General features: G+C 35.0%; 1 pseudogene; it reads right to left on the bottom strand.

The window, feature by feature from the left end:
- Window positions 1-5,775: 5,775 nt before the first annotated feature.
- LOC101690902 lies at window positions 5,776-6,418 on the bottom strand (annotated as a pseudogene).
- Between the last annotated feature and the right edge of the window lie 7,053 nt (window positions 6,419-13,471).

Below are 13,471 nucleotides of genomic sequence, written 5' to 3'. Positions count from 1 at the left end.
TTGCTCAAACATCTATGGCAGCTATGTGATTTTTCTAGTTTCAGAGGGTCTCACTCATGAATCTTTGGTCAGTCAACAGAAGGTTGGGTAAGCATCCACCTCAAAATCAAGCAGCAACTGGCTAAAAACTGGAGGGTCTCAGCTTTTCTCCACATGGTCCCTCAGTGGGCTAGCCCAAACCTATTGCAAAATTAAGCACCAATTGGCTAGAAACTGGAGGGTCTCAGCCTTTCTCCACATGGTCCCTCATTAGGCTAGCCCAGGCCTGTTCTTGGTGGTGGTGGGAGCCGGGTTTTGAGAAAGTGGAAATACATGAGATCTTCTGAAAATGTACATTTGGAACAGGTACACTGTTGCTTCCCTTATATTCTATTGTCCAAACAAATAGGAAGTTATTTCATAACCAAGGGATGGGAAAATAGACTCTACCTCTTAATGGGAGGAGTTTCAAACTCACATCATGAAGGGTATATCCGGATAGGGAGACCATCATTTGGGCCATCCATGCAATCAACCTCTTGCAAGAGAACCAACCTTTAGGGAAACAAGACTTTACTGTAGACAAATTACTATGGGCTAGCAAACCATCATCTTTACCCCGCAAAATGGTAGAAGCTGGGGAAAAAAGAGAAAATTTAGCACTGAATCATAGAACAACCAGTTACTCATTACTGGCTCTTAATAACTAAAGTGATAATCCTCGTTTTTTTAAGTGTTGTTGGCTTTGTCATATTCCTACCTAGCATAGTAACAAGTAACACTATGTAACAATTATCAAACACTTGTTAAATACCAAGTACTGGACAGACCATCTATATTTAATCTTATTTAACCTTTAAAATGACCCTATAATGTTCCATTTATTTGGAGGGAAGAAAAGAAGAATTTGTCCAAGAAAACATCATTAGTAAGTGACAAGATTCAAATCTAAAGCCCAAATACATGTTTTTGCTTTTTTAAAAATAAGAATGTTTAATTACATAGGTAGAATTTGCAATGGACTTATTATTTGCTTCCCTGGAGGACAATACTAGTTTTCATATCTGCATTAACCATTTATATATTCTCTTCTATAAACCACTCCTTTCTTTTGCTAATTTGTATTGCACGCCATTTTTTTTTTTTACTGATTGATAGAAATTCTTTGTATACACTTGATGAAAACCCCAAATCATTATATTGCAAATATTTCCTGCCTGAATGTCCTCATCTTTTTATTCTATTAGTGATGTATTTCATCAATGAGAAGTCCTAACATTTAATACAGCCAAACTTATCAATTTTTGATGTCTTGTTGCAAGATATTCCCTGTTTCAGCGATGTTAACATAATCATTTATACATTCTTCTATTATTTTTATTGTGTTATCTTTTATATTTAGTTATTTAATTCATCCAGAACTTAATATTACAATTGCCATAAGGAAGAATATAATTGTTTTTTTAAATGATGACACAATTGCCTGGAAAGTATATATTGAATTATCTGTCTTTTCTCCATTGACATGAAATGTTGCATCTATCAAGGTCTAATTTCCCAAGTATACATGAACCAGGCTCTGCATTATCTATTTAATTTCACTGATGTATTTGTCTCTCTTTAGCCAATTCCACACAGTTCTAATTACTATACTTTAGGTTTTAAGATCACATAGGAAACGATCCGTCTTTTCTTTTTAAATATTGTCTTGGCTACCATTTTGCATTTACTATAGTATATGAATTTTACAATTAAATTTTCAACTGCTATGAAAAATTATATTGGGATTTTATTTGGGATTAACTGAATTCATAAATTAGTATGGTGAGAATCTATGGTCAGAAATATTGTTTATGCATCTACAGATGTATCTTTTCATATACTAAAGCATTTTTTAGGTCCTTCAGTATCATTTTATATTTTTCCATGGATTTTAAAATATTAATTTTTTATATTCCCAACTATTTTGTTGTTCTTGTGCCTATGAAAAACAGCATATTTTTCCTTTTTATACTTTATAAATTGGTTATGCAAGTCTCTAGATGAACTATCAATTTTTGTACATATAAGAGTGTCCTATAATTTGCTACAATTTGCTAACATTAGTTAGACATGATTCTAGTGCTTTATGTGAATCATAAAATTGATTTAGTAGCTTTCCATCTTTTCTTATTCTCTGCAACAGTTTGTATAAGTTGGAAATTTCATGTTCCTTGAAAGTTTGGTAGACATCACCGGTAAAGGAATTAGGACTTAGCACCTTTTGAGGATCAAAGCAGACTTTTTTTTTAAGATTTTATTTATTTATTATTTATTTATTAGACACACAGAGAGAGATTATAAGTAGGCAGAAAGGCAGGCAGAGAGAGAGGGGGAAGCAGACCCCATGATGAGCAGAGAGCCTGATTTGGGACTTGATCCCAGGACCCTGAGATCATGACCTGAGCCAAAGGCAGAGGCTTAACCCACTGAGCCACCCAGGTACCCCCAGAGCAGAAATTTTTAATTTTGATTTTTTTTTATTTTTAGTAATATCTATGCCCAACATGAGGTTCAAACTCATGATCCAGAGATCAAGAATCACATACTTTACCAACTGAGCAACCCACGTGCCCCTAATTTTGACTTCAACATATTAAATGGATGATGGTCTAATCAGGTATTCTACTTACGTTGTGCCAGTTTTATAATTTAAATTAGTAAACTATACATTTTCTTTTCATACTTATTGGCATAATATTGCATATATATCTTTCACCTTGTAAACTTCTTTTATGTAACTATATCCTAGAATATTACTATCTAGTAGCTATTCTTTTTTTTTCTAGCAGTTATTCTTAACTTTTATAAACACATGACTTAATCTGTACTTTACAATCAACATCAAACTTTTCATCATTCCCCATATTGTCTTTCTGAAAAGGAGACTTAATATGTTTTTATTTCCCTCTTCTTTCCTTCATCTCTCCCTCCTACATCACATGCTGATAGTTTTTGGATTTTTTTTCCCAAGTGGCAACTGAAATTTATATTTATATTTATATGTATATGTATATAAATTTTTATATAAATTTATATTTATATTTATACTGCATATATAATATACATCTCAGTTATTTAAAATTATGCATGGAACACTGGAAAAAACAGTTACAAATATTAAAGGTAGTCACATCAAGAACTGTCAAGAGTACCGGTTACCTCTCCTTTTTATATTTCCATGTCATAAAAAAACAAGTATCAATATTCAGTTGTTCTTCATAAACTACACTGCCTCAAATCTCTTACCTATCCACATGAAAGAACCAAATTACACGGAAGGGGACAAAGAATCCACTTATTAAGTATACTATTAAATATACCAATTAAAAACATACTTCTTTAAAATTGAAAATAAGTCCTACTAGTCTTTATGTACTATGGCATATTGCATCTAATTCTTCTGGACTTATTTTATTTTACTGAAGCATGTTTTCTAGTAAGTCTTTCAGAGACTTTCAGTTTTAAGCCTGTCTGTATATATAATAAATTCTGTGACTTTCATCACTCTCTCTATTGAATAATCCTTTAACGTCATGAAGTTCTAAGGTTCCAAGTGATTTTCCATTAGCACTCTGAAAACTACTCACAGTTGCTCAAAAAGGAAAGTACACTAATTCATGTATTCACCTGATCTGACACCATAATTATTACTTTTATTATGTTAATTTTAATTTATAAAGCAGTTACTTGGGAACATTATAATAAATACATTATTTAGATTTTATTCCTTATGACTACATGAGGTAGGTTCTTAGTCACCCCCTTTTACAGATGAAAAGATCTAGAACTTACCAAAACTCACAAAAGGGTTAAATAGTAAAGCTGGGAAACACAGAAAGGTAGTTGGACTAGATTGACTTCAAAATCTCAACTTTTTTTTTTTTTTTGAAAGAGAAGGGATGGAGGAGCAGAGGGGGGAGAGGGAGAATCTCAAGCAGGCTCCGTGCCTAGTGCAGAGCCTGACACAGGTTAACTATCTCATGACCCTGAGATCATGACCAGAGCCAAAATCAAGAGTCTAATGCTTACCTATTAAACTACCCAGGCACCCCCAAAACCTCCAGTCCTAATCACTAAAAGAAACACCCTGTAGTTCAGTGTCAAACATTCCAAACAAGACAACATCTTCTGTTAAAAGTGAGTAAAATTATGGATACATCCATCATGTATCCAGAGTATATGACTATTATCTTTTAAGATCTTATCCAATATGAAATAGTGGTTGAAATACTGACACGGGCCCCTCTGGTTGAACATGAAATTGTAGGAGGAAATCAGTCAGATCTTGTTGGTCAATCTCCATCATCCTTTCAGGTGACTCTTTGTATAAAGGTAATAAGATATGCTCAAAGATAAATTCCTGTAAGTAAGGGCAGATTTGCTCTCTGGAATGGCAGCCCATATAGTTCAAATTATCACTACAGAATTTTAATTTCCCAGAAGAGAGGGCACAACTTGAAAGAATGTGTTAACCGGCCAGGTAAGTAACCTATTCCGCTATGCCCTCAGCAAAACCATTTCTAAGATACTGTAAAGAATTTCTGTCAAAGATTTCATATCAGGCATTTCTTAATGTTGTGAGCTAGTTTCCTGTTACAAATTCTTTTGTGATCACCTTAGGATTTCTGTTGATATCAAATGGCCTTAGAATTTCTGTAATCACCAACATCTCAAAACATAATTGTTAAAGTCAAACAATTTGGCTATCAACTCCCTGAAAAAAATCACTGTATTCTTTATCAATTCTTTATCATTTTTAGAACCAACTATTTTCTTTTCTTTTTTTTATTTAAGTATAATTTTTTATTTTTTATAAACATATATTTTTATCCCCAGGGGTACAGGTCTGTGAATCACCAGGTTTACACACTTCACAGCACTCACCAAAGCACATACCCTCCCCAATGTCCATAATCCCACCCCCTTCTCCCAAACCCCCTCCCCCCAGCAACCCTCAGTTTGTTTTGTGGGATTAAGAGTCACTTATGGTTTGTCTCCCTCCCAATCCCATCTTGTTTCATTTATTCTTCTCCTACCCACTTAAGCCCCCATGTTGCATCACCACTTCCTCATATCAGGGAGATCATATGATAGTTGTCTTTCTCTGCTTATTTCGCTAAGCATGATACGCTCTAGTTCCATCCATGTTGTCGCAAATGGCAAGATTTCATTTCTTTTGATGGCTGCATAGTATTCCATTGTGTATATATACCACATCTTCTTGATCCATTCATCTGTTGATGGACATCTAGGTTCTTTCCATAGTTTGGCTATTGTGGACATTGCTGCTATAAACATTCGGGTGCACGTGCCCCTTTGGATCACTACGTTTGTATCGTTAGGGTAAATATGCAATAGTGCAATTGCTGGGTCATAGGGCAGTTCTATTTTCAACATTTCGAGGAACCTCCATGCTGTTTTCCAGAGAGGTTGCACCAGCTTGCATTCCTATTTTCTTATATTGTGGCCACTTATGAGTACTACTGCAGTAACTTCCTTATCTACTGTATCTGCCACTGGGCCTGGACCTGACAATTATGGTTTAACCCTTATGTTTCACAATTGCAAATAATAAATTTTATATCATGTCAAATGATATGAAATTACCATGAGGGTTCCTTGGTTTCACCCAGAAATATTTTTTTCATCCAACAAGAAACCATAACTTTATTAATGACAGAAAAATTACAAATTTCAAACCAAGATGCACTTATTCTTTTGAAACACCAAAAAAAAGTCCTCCTTTTCAGATGGTCACATTGTTAATTCCGTAATAGCATTTACAATATCATTACTGTTGTTCTTCAGGGCTTGGACAGCCTTTGCTCTTGAAATATTTGCCTGTGACATGACCAATTCTATGTCCTTAACTTCTACACTGGTTTCATCAACTTCTTCTTCACTACTCTTGCACAGTTGGAGTCTGTGTGTTTTCTTGAATGTTTGAGACAGCTTCACCTTGAACTTTGAATTTCTCAGCAGCTGCTAGTTTTGTTTGCTGAGGTAAATCCTCGATCTTGGCTTCCCCCAAAACTATGTAGGTATCTGAAGCTGGGCTCTTGTAGACATCTGGTTTTGTGATGACAAAGAGGATATTCTTAGATTTCCAAATAGTGACTCTTGTAACCCCTCTAACCTGTCAAAGACCCAGTTTGGACATAGCTTTCCATGCCTTCTTTTCACTCCTGCTCTGTTTTGCTTTACTGACTGCTTCTTTACTGATTTCAGTGGCTGCTGCCAGCTGCGCTGGTTTTGTGGCTGTCTGTGTGGAATCCTATTCCTCAAGGTCTGACACTGATTCATCACTGTCAGATTCAGTTCCAGACCCTGTCTCAGCCTGGAGCTGTGGCAACTCCTGCTTTGTAGCAGAGACGGTTTCTGTGACTTCATAAGGCATTTTGTGAGGGGGACATGGAACCAAGATGGCAGCAGAAAGAGAGCAAGCAAGAACCTGACCCACGCCTGTTGCAGAAGGAGCAGGAATATTTGATATAAATTCCCTTTTATGATAACCCTTCTTCTTTCAAAGGTTAAATTTACATCGTTGAATTTGTAAGCAGAATATCAATATCAATTGTATTGGTTTTGTATTGCTGTGTAACAAATTTCCCCAATATTTACTTAGTGGATTGAAACAACAAACATTTATATAAGACACTGATGAAAGAAACTGATGACACAAATAAATGGAAAGACTTGATACCGAGCCCAGAGATTGGAAGAATTAATATTGTTAAAATATCCGTACTATTCAGAACAATCTACAGAGTCAGTGCAATCCCTATCAAAATACCAATAATATTTTTCAGAGAACTAGAACAAACTATCCTAAAATTTGTATGGAACCACAAAAGACCCTGAATAGCCAAAGCAAACTTCAGAAAGAAGAACTGTCTTTTGGCCAGAGTTCCTTGCCACGTGGGCCTCTCTGTAGGGCAGCTCCAACATGGGAGCTGTTTTCTGCTGGAGCAAGTGATGAAGGAGAGGACACTTAAAACAGAAACTTTTTTGTAACCTAATCTCAGAAATGATATCTCATCATTTCTCCTAGATTCTATTCATTAGAAGTGAGTCCAGCTCACTCAAGAGAAAGGGATAATAAATGGCTGTGAACACCAGAAGGCAGGGATCATTAAGGACTATTTTAGGGACTAATTACTACTTCATTTGTCCACAGTATATGCTGAAGTTGAAGTATGCAAACTGATTTGTAAATACGTTGGGAGTAATTTCTAGGGAGTGATTCTCATAACTTATCTATTTGATAAAGACATCTAACTCTCTAGGCAAGGATATAGTTTTAAAGCTCTTTAATGTTTATGAAGAGTGCTAATATAATACTAGAATAACTAACACCTAAAATATAAATATCTATATATTAGCTTTATCTATATACATCTAGACAACTAGTTTGCTTTAAAGCTTACAGTTATTTATAGACCAGAAAGGAACAGAGACAATATACAGTGACAATCACTTTACAGACAATACAATGGCACTAAATTCACATCTTTCAATAGTTACTCTGAATGTAAATGAGCTAAATGCCCCAACCAAAAGACACAGGGTATATCATATTGTATAAAAAAGCTAGACCCATCAATATACTGTCTGCAAAAGACTCATTTTTGACCTAAAGACACCTCTAGATTGAAAGTGATGGAGTGGGAAATCATTTATCATGCCAATGGACCTCAAAAGAAAGCTGGAGTAGCAATCTTTATCAGACAAGTTAGATTTTAAGCCAAAGACTATAATAAGATATGAGGAAGGACACTAGATAATAATTAAAGGGTCTATTAAACAAGAAGATTTAACAGTTGTAAATATTTATGCCTCTAATACGGGAGCAGCAAATTATATAAACCAACTGATAACAAAATTAAAGAAAAACATCAATAATAATACAATAATAGTGGGACTTCACCACCCCATTCACTGCAATGGACAGATCATCTAAGTAGAAGATCAACTAGGAAACAAGGGCTTTGAAAGACACACTGGACCAGATGGACTTCATACATAAATATATTCCATATCCATATCTATTCCTCATAGATATAGATATATTCAGAACATTCTATCCTAAGCCAACAGAATACACATTCTTCTCAAATGTACCTGGAACATTCTCCAGAAGAGATCACATACTGGGTCTCATATCTTGTCTCAACCAGTACCAAAAGACTGGGTTCATTCCCTGCATATTTTTAGACCACAATACTTCCAAACTGGAACTCAATCACAGGAGGAAATTTGGAAAGAACTCAAATCATGGAGGCTAAAAAGCATCCTACTAAAGAATGAATGGGTCAACCAGGAAATTACAGAAGAATTTAAATAAATTCATGGAAACAAAAACAAAACCGTTCAAAATCTTTGGGATGCAGCAAAGGAAGTCCCCTAAGAGGAAAGTTTATAGCAATATAAGCTTTTCTCATGAAACAAGAAAGGTTTCAAATATACAAACTAAACTTATATCTAAAGGAGCTGGAGAAAGAACAGCAAATAAACCCTAAATCCAGCAGAAGAGAATTAATAATGATTAGAACAGAAATCAGTGAAGCAGAAACCAAAATAAGAGTAGACTGAGCAAGGAAACTAGGAGCTGGTTCTTTGAAAGAATTAGTAAGATTGATAAAACCCTGACCAGACTTATCAAAAAGAAAAGAAAAAGGTCCCAAATAATAAAATTATGAGTGAAAGAGGACAGATCACAACCAACACTAAAGAAATACAAACAGTTATAAGAACATTATGAGCAATTATATGCCAACAAATTGGGCAATCTGGAAGAAATGGACATATTCCTAGAGATGTACAAACTACCAAAACTGAAAGAGGAAGAAATAGAAAACCTGAACAGACCCATAACCACAAGGAAGCTGAAGCAGTCATCGAAAATTTCCCAACAAACAAGAGTCCAGGGCTAGATGGCTTCCCAAGGGAATTATATTCAACATTTAAAGAAGAATGAATACCTATTCTTCTGAAGCTATTTCAAAAAATAGAAACGCAAGAAAAACTAGCAAACTTTTTCTATGAACATGGATGCAAAAATTCTCACCAACTAGCTACTATGATGCAATAGTACATTGAAAGGATTATTCACCATGACCAAGTGGGATTTATTCCTGGGCTATAAGGTTGGTTTAATATCCAAAAATCAATCAATGTGATATAATACATTAATAAAAGAAAGAAAAAGAACCATAGAATCCTCTCAATCAATACAGAAAAAGCATCTGACAAAGTACACCATCCTTTCTTGATTAAAACCCTCTACAGCATAAGGTTAGAGGGTACATACCTCAATATCATAAAAGTCATCTACGAAAAGCCCACAAAAAACATTTTCTCAATGGGAAAAAAAAACAAGAGCTTCGCCCCGAAGGTCTAGAACACCAGAGGTATGCCCACTCTCACCACTGCTGTTCAACTTAATACTAGAGGTCCTAGCCTCAGCAATCAGACAACAAGAAGAAATAAAAGGCATTCACATCAGTAAAGAGAAGTCAAACTCTCACTCTTCACAGATAACATGATACTCTATGTGGAAAACCCAAAAGACTTCACCCCCAAACTACTAGAACTCATTCAGGAATTCAGCAAAGTGTCAGGATATAAAATTAATGCAAAGAAATCAGTTGCATTTCTACACACCAACAGCAAAACAGAAGAAAGAGAAATTAAGGAGTTGATCCCATTTACAATTGCACCTAGGAATAAACCTAACCAAAGAGGCAAAGAACCTCAGAAAACTACAAAGTACTCATGAAAGAAACTGAAGAAGACACAAAGAAATGGAAAAACATTCTGTGCTCATGCATTGGAAGAAGAAATATTTTGAAAATGTCTATGCTACCTAAAGTAATCTACACATTTAATGCAATCCCTATCAAAATACCATCAATGTTTTTCAAAGAAATGGAACAAATAATCCTAAAACTTATATGGAACCAGAAAAGACCCTGAATACCCACAGGAATGTTGAAAAAGAAAACCAAAACTGATGGCATCACAATGCTGGAATTCAAACTCTATTACAAAGCTGTAATCATCAGAACAGTATGGTACTGGCACAAAAAGAGATCCATGGATCAGTGGAAGAGAATAAAGAGCCCAGAACTGGACCTTCAACTCTATGGTCAATTAATCTTCAAAAAAACAGCAAATAATATCCAATGGAAAAAAGACAGTCTCTTCAACAAATGATTTTGGTAAAATTGGACAGCTACATATAGAAGAATGAAAATGGTCCATTGTCTTATACCACACACAAAAATAGAATAAAAATGTATGAAAGACCTGAATGTGAGACAGGAATCCATCAAAATCCTAGAGGAGAACATAGGCAGCAAAGTCTGTGACCTTGGCCACAGCCAGTTCTTGCTAGACACATCTCCAAAGGAAAGCAAAACAAGGGCACAAAATGAACTATTGGGACTTCAAGTTAAAAGGCTTTTGCACAGAAAGGAAATAGTCAACAAAACCAAAAGACAACAAAAGAATGGAAGAAGATATTTGCTAGTATCTAATAAAGGGCTAGTATCCAAGAGCTATCAAGAACTTAACAAACTCAACATCCAAAGAACAGATAATCCAGTCAAGAAATGGACAGAAGACATGAATAGACATTTCTCCAAAATAGACATCCAAATGGCCAATAAACACATGAAAAATGCTTAACATCTCTTGCCATCAGGGAAATACAAATCAAAACCACAATGAGATACCATTCACACCAGTCAGAATGGCTAAAATTAACAAGTCAGGAAATGACAGATGCTGGTGAGGATGTAGAGACTGTTGGTGGGAATGCAAGCTGGTACAGCTACTCTGGAAAAGAGTATGGAGGTTCCTAAAGCTACCCTATGACCCAGCAACTGCACTACTAGGTATTTACCCCAAAGATACAAATGTATCAATATGAAGGGGCACCTGCACCCCAGTGTTTATAAGTGACAATGTCAATAATAGCCAAACTAGGAAAGAGGCCAGATGTCCACCAACATATGAATGGACAGAACTCAGCCATCGAAAAAATGAAATATTGTCATTTACAACAATCTGGATGGAACCAGATTGTGCTATGCTAAGCAAAATAAGTCAATAAAAGAAAGACAATTATCATATGATCTTACTATATATGGAATTTTAAAAAACAAAACAGGAGCATAGGGGAAAGGAGGAGAAAATAAAATAAGACAAAATCAGAGAAGGAGACAAACTATAAGAAACTCTTAATCACAGGAAACAAACTGAGGGTTGTTGAGGGGGGTGGTGGCATGGGTGGGGAACTGCATGAGGGACATTAAGGAAAGCACATCATGTAATAGACACTGGGTATTACATAAGACTGATGAATCACTGAACCCTACCTCTGAAGCTAATAGTACATCATATGTTAATTAACTGCATTTAAATTTTAAAATAATCTTATAAAACAAACAAACAAACCAAGAAGTCAGAATTGTATCTTAAATAAGCTCCTTAGGTGAATCTTATGTACACTAAAGTTCAAGAACCATCACTATATGTTTACTAAGTTCTACCCTTAAAATATAGTATTTTTATACCTGACAAACTAATCTTCAGTTTCTTTGTGAAAGATCTAAAAACAATAACAAAACAAAAAACGGGGAACACTTCACTTTGAAAAATTATCATTTTCTATTAATATTCTATATTGTAACTTAAGAGCCAAGTAGCTGAAAGATACCTTTAATGCTTAGCTGTATTAATTATACCTGGTTTCTGGTATAATTACTGTTCCTCTTTCTATATCATGGTTTCTCCATCTTGCATGATACTATCTATAGACACTACACCAATAACGAATTATACAGACCTGAGCAAGTGAAGGGGAGGGGAACACTCTGTTAACACAGTTTTAACACTTGTCCTTCATTATATTTGTCTTTTTATCCACTATTTAGAAAAATGTCACAAGAAAGTTTGTCACAGCTCTGTGCTTAATGTTGGATCCAGATAAGTACTGGTCCAGAAGAATAAGTATTTATTTGTAGTATTTGACGCCTAGTTAATCTTAGATTTCAGAGCTAGTTCTCATTAAAATCACTAGCATTTCTAATTACACTTTTTCTGTCCGTTGACATTTTATAAATAAATATTTAGACACCAAGTGGCTGTATCTACAGGCTTTCAAATGGGAGGATAAAAAAAATGAAAAATACATCATCTAGCTGTTTCCTAAATTTGCATGTTTTGTCCTATGTTAACAATGCTAATTAAAACCAAACAAAACAAATAAGAATGGACAGAATCCCCATTTTCATATATATTCACATAAAAAAAAATGCTTGAGAAATTTAGAAAAAATTAAGGACACCTCCTGCTTTAGTAAGTTAGAAAATATGTATTTGATTAAAATTCATCTTTTTAAAATTTCTAGCAGAGATATGCTATTATGGTACATGTAGAATTCTGGTATTCATTATAACGATACTGCTTTACATAATTGGAAGGCCACTGAAAATAAAAGCAGTTTACTTCCATTCAATTAACACTAATTGAGTGTATCTATTATGCAGATGTTGTGCCAGGTGCCAGGAAAGACTAAGATGAATAATCATGGTCGCTGCCCCTGGGGAGCTCACAGTTCATGGGGGAAATAGATAGTTACATGGCTAATGGTAGTACAAAGTGATAAGAGACACACACCTTGCCATATGAACACAGGGCACGGACTGAGAGACCAGCCAGCAGTTGTGCACTGTGCATGGAGGTCACAGTGCACAGTGCGAGGATGTCATAGAAGATGGCTGTAATGGTGGTCTGCAGACTTCATGCCAAACAAAAAAGTGAAGTAAAAGTATCTTCTTTCTAGTTGTATTTTGGAGTTATACAAAAGCTAGGTTAGTACTTTTTTTTGCTGCTTTTTATTAAAAACAAGATAAATCGGTTATTATTGGTTTGTTTTAACTCAAGTATGGCCAGTGATATATTTACCAATAAAAATACCATGTCAAAAATAATTTATCTACTTATTTAGTACTTTTGGTTTTGAATGCAAACTCCTTTCTCCTACTATAATTATACAACTTTCACTAGTGTTACACAAAAACTAAAACAAAAGCTTGAAGTGAAATATATGGGAGAATATTATACCATAAACGTTGTCAATTTGAATATACTCTATTTTATTGAAAGTCATGTCAATCATAGACTCAATACTCCATGTTTTAACCAATTAAAGCCAATTCATTTCCCCCTCCCCCACTGGAATGTTGCCTGAGGGCTTGAGGCTATCTTCAGAGTAGTACATCAAATATAATAAAACCCAAAGCAAATATGTCACACTAGCCTAATGGGGTACTCAGGGTATATGTAAATGTATCAAATCAAGGGCATCATCATCAGCAGCAGCAGCAGCAGCAAAGTTCTCTTCCCTGAGAGTTGCTCCTTTACTCACAGGTCCTGCCTCCTG

Source organism: Mustela putorius, unplaced genomic scaffold (genome assembly GCF_011764305.1).
Source record: "Mustela putorius furo isolate JIRA1106 unplaced genomic scaffold, ASM1176430v1.1 tig00003845_pilon_pilon_pilon, whole genome shotgun sequence".
Lineage (NCBI taxonomy): Eukaryota > Metazoa > Chordata > Mammalia > Carnivora > Mustelidae > Mustela > Mustela putorius.
Note: the sequence above shows the minus strand (reverse complement) of the source record. Positions and strands in the feature narration are given on the sequence as shown.